General features: G+C 48.4%; 2 protein-coding genes across 5 annotated transcripts in view; one reads left to right on the forward strand and one right to left on the reverse strand.

Moving 5' to 3' along the window:
* Positions 1 to 3392, reverse strand: part of Cd160 (CD160 molecule) — a 32309-nt gene extending 28917 nt beyond the window's left edge. The window contains exon 1 of the mRNA XM_021197057.1: positions 3295 to 3392. The gene's annotated coding sequence lies outside the window, so the exon portion shown is untranslated. The remainder of the gene's footprint in view (positions 1 to 3294) is intronic.
* A 194-nt stretch (positions 3393 to 3586) lies between these two features.
* Pdzk1 (PDZ domain containing 1) overlaps positions 3587 to 17371 on the forward strand; it is a 30563-nt gene continuing 16778 nt past the window's right edge. Inside the window, exon 1 of one of the 4 annotated variants that reach the window (XM_029537214.1) lies at positions 3587 to 3609. The gene's annotated coding sequence lies outside the window, so the exon portion shown is untranslated. Of the gene's footprint in view, positions 3610 to 4107; positions 4211 to 4233; positions 4275 to 7233; positions 7731 to 17371 lie in introns of those variants that run through there. The other 3 variants (XM_021197051.2, XM_029537213.1, XM_029537212.1) reach the window with 3 other exon arrangements.

Here is a 17371-nt window from a genome sequence, read left to right on the forward strand (position 1 = left end):
TCACTCTGTAGACCAGGCTGGCCTCGAACTCAGAAATCTGCCTGCCTCTGCCTCCCGAGTGCTGGGATTAAAGGCGTGCGCCACCACACCCGGCTTGTCTTTTCTTAATATTCTGTTTTATTGGATATTTTATTTATTTACATTTCAAATGTTATCTCCTTTCCCCCTTTCCCAGTTTCCCCTCCAGAAATCCCCTATCCCATCCCCACACTCCCTGCTCCGCCATGACACAAACCTTTAATCTCAGCACTCAGAAGGCAGAGACAGGTAGATCGCGGAGTTCAAGGCCAACCTGTTTTGCCTAGTGAGTTCTAGGACGGCTAAGATACATAGAAAGACCCTGTCTCAAAAAACAAACAGCCCCCCACCCCCCAACTTCTTTCCTAACCTCATGGTCACCTACATATTCAGACAAGATAAGTAACTCGGCAGTCCTCAGCCCCAGGAAGCGAGCAAACAGCGAGGAGCCTAAACAGCAGCCGCATCCTGGAAATCATTGTAACCCCTGGTCAGGCAGCCCGTACCACTCTGCGCTATATACAGACACTATCCAAATGGACTTTCATAATAGTATTAAATATTAATATTAAAATGAACACAAAGCACACATATCAACATGGCTGAATCTCACAATTATTTGAAAGAAATAAAACACACTTCTTTGTATGAATAAAGCCTAGCGTTTTTTGACTATTTTTTAGGTCACAAATTAACTATCTGTATTATGTTTAGATTGGTTTTGGAGCTTACTCCACTGGCTCATTTGCCTATCATATCGTAGTAAACGCAACCAGTGTATGCTTTTGATATCCAGATGTAGACAATTTTAAAAACAATTTCACATGTGTGTGCATGTGCACGCGTGTGCGTGCAGGTGTGTGTCTGCCGTGGCAAGCTCGTGGAGGTCAGAGGGCACTGGCTGATGTTGGTTCTCTCCTCCCACCTTCTTCTGGGTTTCGGGGATTGAGCTCAGGTTGTCAGGCTTGAATGGCAACTGCTTTTGCTCGCTGAGCCTTCCCTTGACCCCATCCTCATGTTCTATTTTAAAAACTAGCTCATCCAGGTCCTACTACAAGTGAGGGAAATCTCACTGGAAATACCTATCTGTCCATCTGTCTGTCTGTCTGTCATCTATTGGGGAGAATTGACATCTTTACATTACTCACGGACTTTCAGCTCAATGATATTCTATAGTTTTCTAAGTATGCCAGACTATCAATGGCTCCAGCTTCTGAAGGGGCTGAGCAGAGTCAGGGGATCTGGCCCCAGGCAAGCTTCTGCGGACTGGAGCGGCTTCACCTGCCCACCATAGTGACCTGCACAACTAAACTATTACCAACCTCTGTGTGGGACACAGTGAGGAAGGTTCTAGGACATGGCAGAATTTCGCTGGCTGTTTTTGACAGTTGTATAGGATGCTGTGTTACCTCAGGCAGAGAGCCATCCTGTGCCCCAGCACCCCAAGGTCCCAACCTTGTACTTCTAGCTCATTTATTTTCATAAATGTTGGTACACTGTGTCCTTAGAAGTTAAGAGCAGCTGAAGTGACCCTGGGGAGACCTAACACCTGAGAACTGAGGCCCCCAAGGTCACAGAGTCAGTGTGAGGGGGATAAACCAGCCTTACTGGCAGGATTTATTTAGTGTTTCATTCATTCACAGATCCTTGAAACATTAGTACCTGGTAGTTTTATATTTCAGGCATTTGAGACAAGGTGACAAAAATAAAAATCTTAGGAGCTGGAGAGATGGCTCAGCAGTTAAGAGCACTGGCTGATCTTCCAGAGGACCTGGGTTTGATTCCCAGCACCCACAAGTCTGTAACTCTAGCTCCAGGGGATCTGGAACACTCTTCAGGAGTCCCTGGGCACCATGTATGCGTGTGGTACATACACACGCACACACACACACACAGGCGAAACACCCATGCATATTAAAAAAATAATTTAAAAGAAAACACAAACCTCTGTCCTTGAGGACTTAGTATTCTGGTAGGAGAGACAAAGGAGTCGGATGACACGTGAATGTGTCAGAACATGGTGAGTTCGTGGACAAAATGGAGCACGGATAAGGGGATGGACAAAGCAATGAGATAATGGCCGTCTTGGCCCAGATTCTGGGAAGAAAAAATAAATTTCTCTGGCAAATCCCTAGTCACAGACTGGCCTTAGCTGACGGGTATGGAGTGGGCATAGCTGCCGTGGATTCTCTCCTTAATGGAAACACCAAGTCAGGTAATTAACACAGACGGTAGGTAGGTTGTTAAGCATTTCTTTACCTTTCCAGGGTGTAGACGGGCGGTGCTGCCTGACCAAATAAAGCCTCCAACTTGAACCAACCAACCATCGAAAAGAAACCATTAATGACATAGTTAGGATTCAATGTCGAATCTTTTTGATGCCTAAGCCAGGGTTGGGCTGTGGCAGACATGAGGGCATTAGGCTGGCACCGTAAGGCCTTCAGTTTCATGGCTGGCACTTTAAGAAACAAAACCACCTAATACTCTATACTACGTCCTGTGCTCACACTTCATCTGCAGGGCTCCGTAGGCAAACCAGAGCTTACGCTGCCCACCCCCAAGGGCGGGCTTCGGGGTGTGCATGCTCACCTTAAAACCCAGCAAATTTAGGCTCATCGCATCTCGGTGTTGGAAGTGACCCAGAAAATCCCAACTCTGTCTCGTAACAAAGGAGAACAGCTCATTATCGGCCCCTGTTCACCCCGTTCACAACTCCTGACAAAGAAGACCAAGAACACAGGAAGCCATTCCTAACAGCAGGAGGCCTTATCAGAGCTGTAAATGACTGATCTGAGACAGGGGTGGAGTTGGAGGCTGGCTCTCCCGACCTCCTGGTCGAGTGATCCTGGGGAGGATTATTAAGCAGAGGATCTAAGCTTTCTTATTTCAAAGATGAATACCATATCACACGAAAAGGGCTAAAGAGAGGCATGATCCTATTAGACCTATATAATCAGTAGAGTATACCCTACTCCATATTAATCAGATCAGACTTAATTATAGGCATGATATTAAATTTTTATATTGTCATATAAAATGTTATAGTGTGTGTGGGGGGACACCCTGTGTCCCGGCCATAATGCTGTAAGAAAGATCAAACATCTGGAAACTGGAAGAGTCAGTGTTTCAACTCAGGTGTTCTGATCCTAAACCTAGAGCGCCCCAGTCTACTCCAATGGCTTTGCAAGTTTTATTAGAGGTTCAGAGAATATAGCCTAAAGATGGAAGGCAGCAGGAGACGATGGAGTGGCCCTGATGTCAATTTAAACTTCTTACCCACTGGCTTAGGTCACACCTGGGTGGAGGGCAAAGCCAAGACTCAGGCCAGCTCTTCATGAGTGGAGGAAAGACGTGGCCATCCAGCCCCACAGCCTGGGGCCTGCCTGGTCTCACTGTTGTAATATGTCTCCTGCTCTGAGTTAGGAATGTGGGCTGAGAATCCAGGTGAGGATGGTTTGTGTGGGTGTGGTTGATAGAGATCAGCTGCTGCGGTCGCTGAGGCTAGTGGCCTGTTCAGCAACGCCAGGCCACAGAGGAACGGCTACTGCCCAGCTGCCTTCTTGAGAGAAGAGTGTGTGAAGAGGAAGACAGGTATCAATAGTTAAAGAGAACAGAGGCAGCCATCGGGAGAGGGGAGGGAGCCAGAAAGAAGCAAGGACTGAGTGAGCTGGGAGAGCTCCCCAGACAGTGGAGATAGGACCCAGAAACAGTGGCTTTGCCTTCACTGGGGCTTTGGCCTCTTGGTAGCTTTCTGGGTAAAAGTTGCAGTGTCTTGCTCTCAGGACAGCCTGAGTGTGGAAGATGGCTGGTGATTAGCCCCTACCCTGACCTTGGGCTAGGGACAGTGAGGATTACTGGAATTGGGGATTGGTTGGGTATGGCCCAGTCTTCTGTTTATTGGATAGAACTGGAGAGGCCAAGGCACCCCCTCCCCACCTTTCTCTACCCCCTCCCATTGTTAGGCTGGAGTGGGGGCGGGGCTTGATTTTGCTGAGGACTCTTGAGCATTTCTAGCTTAGGACCCTGCCAGCTGGCCGGGAGCGGGACAGAGGTCACTTGAACTCAGACCACACGTCCCTGTTAAATACATCAGCTTTTAAATCAATCTTTGTCCAAAGTCCAGTGAGTTCCAAGACTAGTAGTGTTCACAGCAGGGAGAATTTCCAGTGCCGGAGCGGATCCTTCTCCACAGGTAAGAAGAGGCGTCTGCGACCTGCTGCCTGGGCTGGAGCCACTTCTCCCTTCTCTTTTTCCTGGCAAGTGGCTGTGGGGAGGGGTCGAGGCCTCTGTGGTGGCAGGAGCACAGGTTAAGTGGGGGTGAGGATGGCCTTCCAGGGGTGCCACAGTTCTTTTAACTGGAGATGTGCAGGCTCTATTTCATGAAGGCATTGGTGGGCTGCTCGCTTTCCAGGGGGTGTCGTATACGATGGGGTGGTAGAGGTGGGGGTGCTGTATGGAGATGCACAGCCAAGGGACAGAGACCACAGAAGTCCCAGGCCACGGGGAAGTTTCTTCTGAGACTTTACTATCCAGGCATTTAGGGTGTAAGGGAAGACTCTTGCGAAGGCGGCCAGCCCTTAAATCATACAGCCGAACCTAACTTCCACCGGAGCCTCTTCTAGCTCCCAAGACAGTGTTAGCCATGAGGAAAGCCATGGATAGCTGGGTTGGCTGAGTGGAAATTCAGGTCCTCCAGTCTCCCTTTGGGAGAATCTCTCAATCTCTATCTTGTGTGAACCTAAAATGCCTTGTTACGGTGAAGTCTCCCAGAGGCTTCTGTGGGTAGGCAAGCTTGGAAGGAACTCATTTCTCCGTGCTGGGGCCTTTCCCTAAGGGTCCATAGGTTCTGGAGACTCCGGGCTGGGAGTGAAGACTCTCAGATGGCCTTGGTGTAGAAACACCATCCTGTATCTGTAAGTCACAGGGCCCTCACCGCCTCAGGTCACCGTTGTCTAGTCACATAGAGTCACGTGTTCTTTCATGTACAGACAACCCGGGGACGTTGAATTTGTGGGTTACGGCCGAGCAATTGTTCTCCTCTTTGACTCTGGTAAGGTCCCTGCCACATGGACTTGTTGATGCTGTCGTATGTTCCTAGGCAGCTAGGGAGAGGGCACTGCTCTGGGAAACCAATGCCTAAGGACGGTCTTGGCTCACTTATTAGATCTATGCCTCGCCTCAATTTTGTTATCTGTTGAAGGAAAGCCAGACACCATTTCCCAAAGGTGGTTCTAGAAATAAAATTATAAATGTGTGTTTGAGGAGACCGAAAGTACAAATCTAAGCTGCTCACTCTTCAAATGATTAAATCCAAATGTGCCCTAGGGTAGCGGGAAGCGGCACCCACACAGTTAGGAGACCCTGCGCTAGTCTTTCGGTGTCACTGAGCCTTTATTTTCGCACCAGCAACTAAAAGGAGTTGAGACGTGATGTCCACTAAGGGTCTTCATATATAAGGTAGGTCTGTGCTTTGAAGGGGTGCCCCTTGTGATTTGAGGACGAATTCAAATGTTTCCATCCGAGGAGGACTTCCTAGATCGTCTTGTCATGATGCCATAGCACTCCATAGCATCTGCCATCAGAAATCCTTGTCTTCTTTGCCGTGTGTTAAGTTTCAAGAGTGTAGGGTTCTTGCCCCTGTTACTCGTTGTGTTCCCAGGTTTTTAGGACAGATTCTGGTTCAGAATAAATGCTTAGATGTTGGGGGTGGGGAGATGGAAGTTGGTGTGGAGGAAAAGGAGCTGGAACTCCTTGGGAGAGGAGGCTGAGGAACTTGGAATCTCTGTCAGGTTGTCTGAATGTGGAAACGGACCTCTCTGCTCACATCTTGGTTAAATGCTCTCATATTTCTGCATAGAAGATGGGTGAGAATAGTAAAATGGAGATTGACAGCTTCCCCTCAAGCCTCAGCAGCTCCTTCCCTTGGTTCCTCAGGAGAGACCACCCAGCTTGATGTAATCTCCTTGCCAGGTAGGCACCCTGGATGAGCAGTGAAGAACACTGGAAGCCTGTGGTACTCTCTGAGCCCCTGTTTTTTCCTCACCTGAGTATGGTGGGACCTAGTTCTTGCTGTTGGGAAAGTTAAATGCTCCCACGTCTTACAGGCTATGTCACAATGGTCTTTAGTTCCCTTTGTGTGATGTATGGGATTCCGGAGGACTCGGGGACGACCTGGCAGAGGCCAGAGCTTTGCAATAGGCACGATGACACCTTGCCTACCTGATCGCTGCTGAAGTTTGCTCTAGGCTTGAAACATCTGCCGCCTGAAGCTGGCTAGCAACGGATACTGTATCTTTGAAGCTGGGTGGGACCATGGGAACACAAGAGTAAAACAAGAAAGCAACAGAACCCCAAACAAACAAAAGACTCGGAAACCAAACCAGGACTAACTCACAGGATTCCCATCAGCTGTACAGATGATGCACACAGCGTGAAAATACCACGAGGAACTTTAGTGCCTCCTCGGCAGGCAGCTTATCTTGATGGGGACAGTGACACAAACAACAGATGTAGTCTGTAATCTTCAGGGCTGAGTCCAAGGTGCTTTGTTGTCTAACCTGACTTGTTTCCTTTCTTTCATCCTGTATATGCATTGAGGTGATTCTGTCACACGAAGATATGTGTGCTCTTCTGCCTGGAGACGTCTTCCTCCTCCCATGCCTCCTACATGATCCCCTTGAGGCTGGGTAGTAGAAGGACCCAGACCTCACATTGGAATCTAGGCTCTGGATATCTGGCCAGGTGAAACCAACTTAGCCTTCTAGAGTCTGTTTCCCCCACGTGAAATGCCTCACTAGTTTTTAATTCAGTATTCATAAATAGTATGTAGCCTAGAAAGGACTCAATAAATGTGTAATTTAACAACTACCCATTTAAACTATCCTAGCAGTGATGATCAGCACTAGTGCAGTGTAACTCTCCTCCACTGGATTCTGGGCTCTCTGAAGGCAAGGCAGGGTTTTGCCTAATCTGGGTTGAGCCTGACACCTGCCTCATTGTAGGCGCTAAATATACCTTGATGGGCATAAGAAGGATGCTGAAAGATGGAGTGATAGGATCCCTATGGAGTGTGCTGGTCGGAGTGTGCTGGTCGGAGTGTGCTGGTTGGAGTGTGCTGGTTGGAGTGTGCTGGTTGGAGTGTGCTGGTTGGAGTGTGCTGGTTGGAGTGTGCTGGTTGTGCAAGGGTTTGAACCTGGGCTGGGGCCTGGGAAGGTTTTGAATTCATTCATATGGAAAAGTTGTTTACTTAGCATAAACACACAGTCAGCATCTGGGAAGGCAGAGCGTGTGGCCTGTGCAAAGGGCAGGCTGGGTATGGGTGCTCATGCAGAGCACAGCTTTGTATGTCCTGAGGAGCAGCAGAGGGTACAGAGATAAACCAAACTTGGGGGCTTCCGCAAGAGCAGTAAGTGCTCTATGCCTGAGCAGGAATTCATGCTTTTGTTTTTTGATGGGTGTTTTAGAGGCTGACCAGTGGGAAAGCTGGCTGGGAAGTTTATCTAGAGGTAGGAGGACACTGCTAACAGACCACACACATGAAAAACAGGTGGGGAGAAATGCAAGTTCAGGGACTGGGTAGAGTGCTGAGCCAGCCAGCCTTCACAAGCCCTGGGTCTGATCCCCTGGGCTCCATCGCTAGCACCACAGAAACCAGTTGGTACATCGTGTGGCTTCTACTCAGGAGGTAGAAGCGAGAGAATCTCAAGTCACAGGTAAGCTTTAAGCCTGGACTACATGATTTTTTCATGTTGTTGTTTTAATGCATATGGGTGCTTTATCTATATCTATATCTATCTATCTATCTATCTATCTGCATATATGCCTGCATGCCAGAAGAGAGCATCAGATCCCATTACAGATGGTTGAGAACCACCATGTGGGTGCTGGGAATTGAGCTCAGATCCTCTGGAAGAGCAGCCAGTGTGCTAAGCTGCTGCCCCAAGCCCGGGCTACACAAAATTCTGCAAGAAAGAGAAAGAGAGAGAGAGAGAGAGGAGAGAGAGAGAACAGCAATATAGAACAAGGTGCTAATTTGGGGGATCCCTCATTACACCTTGATGGGGGCTTAGCTGTTTCGGGTACCAGTCCCATCAACAGTGTGAAGTCCTCTCTCAACGAGTGCCTCCATTTTCACACAGTTTTTGACTCCATCTCTCTCACAGCTCCTGAAACTCTTAGGTAAGCGAAGTGTGGAGGGCATTGAACCCTCAGAGCAGAGTCCACCATATAGTATAATATATCATTTGTGGAATAGTGAGGATCCTGGGTACCAGCAATCAAATGACCTTTGGTATAAGAAATTCTCTTCTTTATCATAAAAGAGAAATAAAAATTACTCACTGGACCTTGCCATCACGGCCCTGTAGATAATTCTCAGTGGAATGCATCTACGAATTCCCTGCATTTTAAATCCATCCCTGGCTAAGAAAAAATAGCAGCTGTCACAATGGGGAGGGACGGTTCGCAGATCTATGTTTTAGGGCCTTGCTTTTCCTTATGTCTTACTATTAGCCACTTAAATATACTTGACTGGTTGAGTTTCCACAGATGTTACTTTTCAAAGGATGAGCCATAGTGGCCAAAGATCTGACACCTGCACCAAAACTGTAGGACGTGCTCTAGGTGAATTATTTTTGAAGCATGAAGTCAAAGTGTGTTTGTGTCTTGCTGCCAGAGATTCTATGTCAGTATCAAGACACAGGCTTTCTCCTTCCTTCCTCCCTCCCTCCCTCCTTCCCTCCCTCTTTCCCTTCCTTCCTTGCTTGCTTTCCTTCTTTTAACGTTTGTGATGTGCATATGTGTGTTCCGCTGACATACATGTGCATGCACTGAATATGTGCCTGGTGCCCACAGGGTTCAGAAGACATTAGTTCAATTACAGGTGGTTGTGAGCCATCGTGTGGGTGGTGAGACTGAACTCTGGTCCTCTGCAAGAGCAGCCAGTGCTCTTAACTGCTGAGCCATCTCTCCAGCTGTACAACATGATTTCTTTAATGCCCTTAGCAGAAACAGCCTGTGCTAGGCTCTGACAGAGATGGATGCGCCTGTCTAGGTGGGAAGCCCTTTGTCAGGGTTGACTGAAGAGGGAATTCGGCCTGTCTACACTTTTGGACTTAACTCCCACATTCTCCTCCAATTACATTTTTTTTCCTAACAGAAGTCTGCCAACTTCTGCTCTTTCGGGTCACATAGGTGGGCACAGATGTAAGAGGAGCCACCTTCTCAGGCACATGTGGGCAGCTACACCTGGTTAAACTTCCTGGGAGTGTTGCTCTCTTCTTGAAGTGCTTGGGTTGTATAACAAGCATGGAGGTTAGTGAAGGTGAACCAGGTCCAGACTGAAGGCAGCCAGATAGACCCTGCTCCCCCCACCCACTTCTGCCTTAATGAGACAGTTGGTTTCATTAAGTTTGTAACCATTACTCTATGGTTCTGTCCTGTGTTACATAATTGAGGACCCTTCTGTAGGCTCAGTAATGAGGTTAAACATTATTCATTCGCTGGTTTCCTGGAGCAGGTGTTTGTATAGGTGCCCACAGGGAGAGGCTCTGCAATCCCTGTTGTTCTGATATTACAATTAATTTCTAATTACTATTAGATAAGATTGTGATGAGTCTGTGTACTTATGACTACTGGCAGTAGATTACCATGCGTATGTAAAAGTCTTACTACATCCAGACCATCACACAGGCAAAGATGGCAGTACTTGGGCTGTCATTCTGGAGGCCATTGCTGACCATAGATCACATTTTCCCACTATAGGTAGAATCCTTGTTTCTCCTACTTCCTTTATCAAATCCTTGGGAAATCTGGTGATGGTTTCTAGTTGGGTGGAGCCATCCCCTAACTACTCCCTGGTGACCAGGGTCCCCACATAGGTAAGCTATAAGCCTATAAGGCAGAGCTTTGTTCACTCCTGCTTCTCCATCTCCACGTGCTCTCCCAGTCCCTCGGTCCAACGATGCTGACTTCCACTTGGAGCGACTGCGCTATGGGATGCACTATTCGGAGAACTTCAGCTCAGCTTTGTAGCTCTGTGAGAGCCCCTTAACTCACAGCATGTGGCTCTCTAGCTTTCAGACTGACTGGATGCTCCTGGGTCAGGAGTCTCAGCGTTATCTGAGCAGTTCATTGGCAGCAAAGGCATTCATTCTTCCCAGTGGCTAAGATTAGCTTCACAGAGACTATCAGGATGAATGGATGGAGGAGTCCTGGCCTAGCGATTGTCTTCTCCCAGATGCCATAACCGACTTATCTGTTTGCCCCCACTGTGCATTTTGGTGTGACACTTTGTGTCCACATTGCCAAAGTCGCTAATATTCTACATTTCCAGCTGCTATTCAGGAAGGACTGAAGCGAGCCTTGTTTTCCTCTGTACCCCACTTCTCCATTTCTCCCTGCTAGACTGGCTGAGGATTCTCTCATCCATGCTAACTCACTTCCTGTGTTCTCCATTTAACTCCACATGCTGACGGATTTCTTCAGGTTAAAAATGGGAGCATCTAGCCGAGTATGCTATTGCACGCCATTAATCCCAGACTTGGGAGGCAGCGGCAAACAGATCTTCGAATGGTCTACATAGCGAGTTCCAGGCTACTAGCCAAGGGTGCATAAAACATCTTAATAAAAAAACAAACAAACAAACTAAACAACCCCCCTTCTGTTCCAGCCACTCCCAGATGTGTCTTCATTAGCTGCCTTTGTTCAGTATTCTGGACTTCCGTCCTTTCAGCTTGGTGGTCTTTCCTGGGTTTGTTCTCTCTTGGCATGTTTGTCATTGTTACAGTGTCTTATCTTGGGACTCCTCTTTGGATGGCGTTGTAAACTTGGGCTTTCTGCTGATGATTTTTTTCTAGGAATTCCCCAAGGCTGCACCCTTATCTCTCTTCCTGTCACTTGGCCCATCCACACAGATTGCCCTGGGAAGAGACTCCCCTCCAACGTCATCAGAGCTACAGGAAAACTGCTGTGTCCCTTAGGTTAAGTTGGTCACAAACTGACTTTGTTGCCCCCTTCCTCAGTTGTACCATTGTATTTCTTTGAAAAAATGTCTTATTATGTACTTCAGGCTGGCTTCAAACTCACACTCCTCCTGATAAGTCTCCCAAATGTGGGGATTACAAGTGTCTGTCACCATGCCTATTGGAAGCAAGGCCATACTGGTGTCCTTGAGTCCTACCTCAGGCAGAAGGTGATAGGGCTGCTGTAATAGACTCCTACAGGTTGGTAGAATCCTAGTGTCATTTCTTGTAGGTTTAGAGACTAGAAGTACAATATAGAGATGTCATTAAGATTGGGCCCTCTCAGCCTCCGTCCTTGGCTTTCATGATGGCTACTTCCTCGTTCTGTCCTCCCATGGTGTTTTTTTCTGTGTGGGGGCATCCGTGGCATTTCACTTTCTTTAAAAAATGGATGTCGGCCCTACTAGATTTGGACTCATCCTCACGGCTGAATTTTAGTTGCCACTTTTAAGTTCCTATCTCTGTGGTCACACTGGAGATTATGGTCAATGTTGCCATCATTCAGTTCATACTAGAAAGGGAGTCCTCAGCTGGGGGGTGGGAACAAATATCAGAGTTGATTAGTAGCATAAACTGAGTAGGGTAGGGAATTCCAGGCAACATATAAAAGCCAGACTTTGTGGCAAAGCAGACAGAGTAAGCAGATGGCTAGAGAGCCCTAGGGAAGGAAGAAGTATGTGACCCCGATACCCTGATACCATGTGCCCCATTCCTGCAGCTCCCCATGACAGCTGGTCCCAACAGTGTACACATTGTTGCACTTGTAATGCTGTACTAGCTCTGTCTGATGCCATGGAGAGATCTGAAGGGACAGGGTTGGACAGATGCACTCGACTGTTTAGCACTCTGTAGATCCTCTGCCTGCCCCCTTCATTCTGGTGTCCGTTTCTAGGCCAAGCAGGCCTTCATCACCTGACGGATCACTGCAATCGCCTCTTCCCTGGCCTGCCTCCAGCATGTCTGTTTTAGTCCAGCACACCCATCGTTCCCGAGCCCAGCTCTGAACTTACTGTTCCTCTGTGTGAACACGCCAATGGTCTCTGTGCACTGTTCAGTCACAGCCAGATAGATATCTTGGTCTGGAAATGAAATTATTTTATGTCTGCCGCCCACAATCTTCCTTTGATTTGATTTGATTTTTATCTCTGCCTTAAGCATGCACAAAGGACTTTCCCATTCTGGGCCCTGATAGCCATTCCCTATCTAAAACAGTCACTCCCTACACCTGATGCGGGTGAAATCCTGCCCATCTGTTATCAAAGTCAAACCCTCACTCATTAAAGCATTCCTTAATCTGTTTCATGGGGCAGATCTTACACACTTATGCTCTGTTAGTAGTGATGATTCCCACCCCTTCTTTTTTTAAATTTTGTTTTACTTTGTGTGTATGGGTCTTTTGCCTGTATGTGTAACTGTGTATCACATGCATGCTTGGTGAACATGGACCCCAGGAGATGGTGTCAGATTCCTTGGAATTGGAGTCACAGGCAATTGTGAACCAGTATGTGGGCTCTGGAAACTGAACCCCAGCCCTCTGGCAGCATGGCCAGTGAGTGCTTTTAACTGCTGATCTACTGCTCTAGTTTATGGGGAAGATCTATCAACCCTTCCCCTGACCCAGTTGACTTGGAAGTCCCTTGAGAACTGTGTGCTTTGTCTATTAGTACGGGGTGGACATAGTTGATGTGAACAGGTGAATTGAGTGTGGGGTAAAAGTCCTCTTGATGTTTAGTAGAAAATTGAAGAAGTTGTTGTATTTGTGGTTCTAAACAGACTATTCCTGCTGAGTGAAGACACACACACACAGAGTCTTAAAATGTAGCCCAGGATGGCCTCCAACTCAGAGAGTTCTGCCTGCCTTTGCCCACTGAAGTCCAGGATTAAAGGTGTCTACCGCCAAGTCTGGCTAACTTCAAAGGCAGTTTTGGGGTTGGCATCAGGGTTCTCTTAAAACCCATAGGTTAAAAGGATCTTTATCTGCTTGCTCTCTGCCTGCCTGGCTCGCAGCTGCTCAGAACTAGCGCACAGTGAGGAAGAGAGCAGACCTAGGCTTTATCAGGCTGCTGTGTATTCATGTACCCCCTGGTCAGGCACAGCTATAGGCACAGCTGGTTCCTGAGGACTGCACAGGGTGACCTAGACAGATTGTCACCATGGCTTCTTAGGGGGGCAAAGGTGAAGCTCTGGGTGACAGTTAATAGTTCATCCAACCGTGATGTACGTTCTTCTGTGACTCCTGAGAGTTGTTCCTGAGGGGGAGAGTCATCAAGTGATATGGGCCGATCTCAAAGATTAGGTTCTTTACTTAAGCCTGGAGAGTCTGTGCCCGAAGATGAGACGTGGGGACTTGGTGTGGCTTTGTTTTGTTGTTGGTTTTTAAAGGCTCTGTGCAGGTGATTCTGAGGGACAACTGGGATTGAGATCCAATTTGTGGGTGATCATGAACTAACATGGAAATGATATTACTTACCTGACACTGAGTTCATTCATTATATATACACACACATTGCCTGTGTATGCACACATTTGGAGTGTGTGTGTGTGTGTGTGTGTGTGTGTACCACACCCATGCCTGGTTTCCTTGGAGGCTAGAAGAGGACATCAGATTTCCTGGACCTGGAGTTACAGATGGTTGTGAGCTGCCATGTGTGTGTTGGAAACTAGACCCAGGTCTCCTGGGAGAGCCAGTGCTTTTCACTGCTGAGGCCTCACTCCAGCCCCTACGCTCGATTCTCACGTGCGTGACTTATTGTTGCTAGTGTGGTCTGATGGTCACTGAGCTCATGTCGTTTGGAGGGGCCTATCTGCTCACATGGAGGGAAGATGGTGTAGTTAGTCAGGGCTGCACAGCTCCCAGGGATGGGGAGAGGATGCTGAATTCTCCATGGTCTTACTTCTCTAGGAACTGCTATTCATTTCCTTTCCTTGGAGAAAGGATTTGCCTGGAGCAAATGCCAGTGGTAGAACACAGGCTTTGGGGTTGAACCAGAACACTGCAAAAAACCCAACAAACTCCAAACAAAACCAAAACAGTAAGATCAAGTGGTGCAAAACGTTAATCCCAGCACTGGGGAGACAAGGGCAGAGGGGTCTCTGAGTTTGAAGCCAGCCTGGTCTTCAGAGTGAGTTTCCAGGACAGGGAGGACTTTTTTGTGTGTGTGTGTGTGTGTGTGTGTGTGTGTGTGTGTGTGTGTATAAAAGCTCACAGAAGTTAGACAAAGACTAGGTTGTTGTTGTGACACGTGAGTGTGTGTCTGTGCACTTGTGTGTGGGTGTGCTTGTGGGGATGGGGTTGTTGTTGTGACACGTGAGTGTGTGTCTGTGCATGTGTGTGTGTGTGTGTGCTTGTGGGGATGGGGTCAAACCTCTGATGTTTTTCAGAGGCTACCTTTTTTGTTTTGTTCTTTTTTGAGACAGGGCCTCTCACTAGCATGGAGCAGGCTGGCTGGTCGACGAACCCCAGGAATCTACTTGTCTCCACCCTCCCAGCTCTGGGGTTCCAATCGTGTGCTACCATGCCAACTGTTTCTGGGGATCAAACTCAGGTCCTCATGCTTATAAGAGCCAACTCTCATATCGGATCCCTCATGTGGCCTGTTTCTTGCTCTGTAGGTTAGACTGGCCTTGAACTCAGAGTTCTTCCTGCCTCTGCTTCCAAAGTGCTGGGATTAATGGTGTGCACTACCACACCTGGCTCCTGTTTTGAGCATGAAATGTTTCAGGGCTCCCATGTTCATATTTGGGTGTGGAGCACAGTTTAGGTTCTTGTCATGTTCCTGCTGACTTTCAGATTTTCAAATCCTGTCAGGAGGGCATGAAGCTCATGAGGCCTTGAACCCCTCTTCGTCCCACTTCTGTCTGGGTTGGCTTATGAGCATTTGAGTCTGTGACATTTCTCACTAGGACATTTCCACCTCCCTGAAACATTATCTTGGAACAGAGGTCTGGGGTAGAGGTTTGAGTGGAGCAGGCTGACGAGACAGGCAGGCCCCCATCTAGCTGTGTGAGGAAAGTTCTGCAACGTTCAGCCCCAGATACACAAACTGAGGCCAAAGCAAGACTTCCTTTTAACCTTTGCCAACTAAGCTGGACCTGCTGCGGTTTGGGCCTCAGTGGCCTTGACCTCTGGAGGCGTGGCTTCCAGCTTGCTCGTGCAGGAGTTAGTAAAGAGGAATGTTTACCTAAGGATCGGTGGTCACGGTGTGGAGGGTGAGTGGAGAAGCCCTGGCCTGCCTTGGGCTCAGGAGCCATCTCCTGGCCCCATCTGCTATTTCTTTTCTATGGGAAAAGCCTAGTAGTTTGAGTCCTTTCTACTCTGACCCCTGGCAGAAGAGCCTCCTAATGCCTCTGTGTTCCTTACCTCGCCTTCCAATCGTGCAAAATGTGCTAAGCTTTTCTTTTGGGCCTAGGTTTATTATTCTTTCTTGGTAGCCAGAATCCAATTGTTTTTTTTTTTTTTTTTTTTTTGGAAGAAAATGGAGTCTAAAGGTGAGAGTGACATTCTGGAGAAGAGAGATGGACTCTTCTGGGAGCCTTCCCTGTGTGCTCGGCCGACGTCTCTGAGCCTTCCCTGTCTGCCCCACCAGGCCCTTTGTTCTTTTTCCCACAGTCAAGTAAGATTGCTGCCAAGAATCGATTTTCCCATGTTTGCTCAGACAGGGCTCACGAGTCCTTTTTCTTCTCCAGTATTTTGATGAGTGGGAATAGAGCCACTCTGGGATGTTCTAGAAATCTCCACGTTTTCTTTGATAACCTGCACACCCACCATCAAGGCCTGGTCCTCGGATTTCCTCATCAAGAAGCACACAGGCTGGGGGCTGAAGAGAGAGGAACAGATCCTTAAGTACAGCCGTCTGCTAGCTAGGCCGAAGTTCAGAGTCTAGACATCTCCTCCTGCAGCGGTGACACAGGCATGCTAACCTGACAGACCATATCTGACAGAGGAGCCACCAGGATGTGGCATAGACAGAGTCAGGAGTGGAGGTGGCCTGGAGCAGGGCCCCTTAGATACCAAAGTGAATTCGCTTTCCTTAATCCTGCAGCAGGCGGCCCATGTAAGATCAGGCATCTGAAGTTTTGAGTGGCTTGGTTTGGGCGAGAGTATTTCCCATCTAATGTATATGCTGATCATGGACATGATTGCATGGACCAGTGTTAGTCTGAGTGGCAGATGTGGCAGGACGCGGGCAGAGCTGGAGCATGGTGACGTTTTGGTTTTGCTGTTGCTACGAGCTGGCTCCAACCCTGACTTCAACCATGGCTGTGGGAAGGAACGGTGACCTCATGTACTTGAGTCTCTTCAAAGCCTTGGGGACAGGTCTAGCTGTTCTCAGTCTGGCCGTTTAGAAACTTTGAACCGAGCCACCCAAACAAGATGCCACCTGAAAGTGTGCCAAGAAAGGGTAAACTCATGTCATCTTGGCACGTCGGGCTTTTGGATGTCTAGTGAGATGGGAGAGCAGTCCCCGGTATAGTCTTCTCTAGGGAGGGGATTGCTCTTTTCCTCTTTGGCCTGCAGAGGAAGAGAAGAGGGATCCGGTGGTGGTTGCCACAGAGGCGACCTGTGGCTCAGAAACAGCTGGGTTTTAAGGTGGGTGACCCAAATCAGCCTCCTCTTTTGAAGAGCATCCAGCAACCAGCAGCCTTTGTTCTGGTTGTAAAGGCACACTGGAATTGGAAGCATTTGCATGAGGTTGCCCCTGTTTACCAGAAGGAACTAGGAGTCTTTGATGTATCCCTTCAAGGTTTCTCAGGGCCCCAGAGTTGAGAACTGGGGTCTAGAGCAGAGCTTGCATGTGGTGGGAGACAAGTGCAGGCTGGGCAGAAAGAGCAGTTAAAGTTGGGACCGGCGCCTGCAAGTGAAGAGACCACGCTGGAGCTGACTGTACTCAACCTCCTCCTCCCCAGGCGGCCCCTTCCCGGCTGCGCCTTTTGATGTGGGAGAGCTGCTGTGCTCCCCCAAGATGGAGGTGATGGCCACTGGTGGCTGCGGCTTTGCTCTTCGTTCCTCCTCGAGCCCGATGGGGGTCTGTTTTCGTGCTTTTTTTGACCACACGAATATTCACACCAAGATTTGCAGAGAACATTTAAGGTGGCCAAGCCACAGGTGCCGGAGGCCTTCCTGCCTGCATGTGCTGCCTGCCTCTGCGGGCACCAAGACCCAGTGGCATCTTGAATCACCACAGCAAGCCTCTAGGGAGCCTGCAGCATAGTGTTGCCTGTTCTCCGTTCTGTCCCCTCCATGTTTTATATAGTCACCTCTTCCTGTCCCCCAAGTAGGAGCCGTGATGAGGAGAACACACACACGCACACACACACACACACACACACAC

The sequence above is a fragment of the Mus pahari genome, chromosome 4 (assembly GCF_900095145.1).
Source record: "Mus pahari chromosome 4, PAHARI_EIJ_v1.1, whole genome shotgun sequence".
NCBI classification, from domain to species: domain Eukaryota; kingdom Metazoa; phylum Chordata; class Mammalia; order Rodentia; family Muridae; genus Mus; species Mus pahari.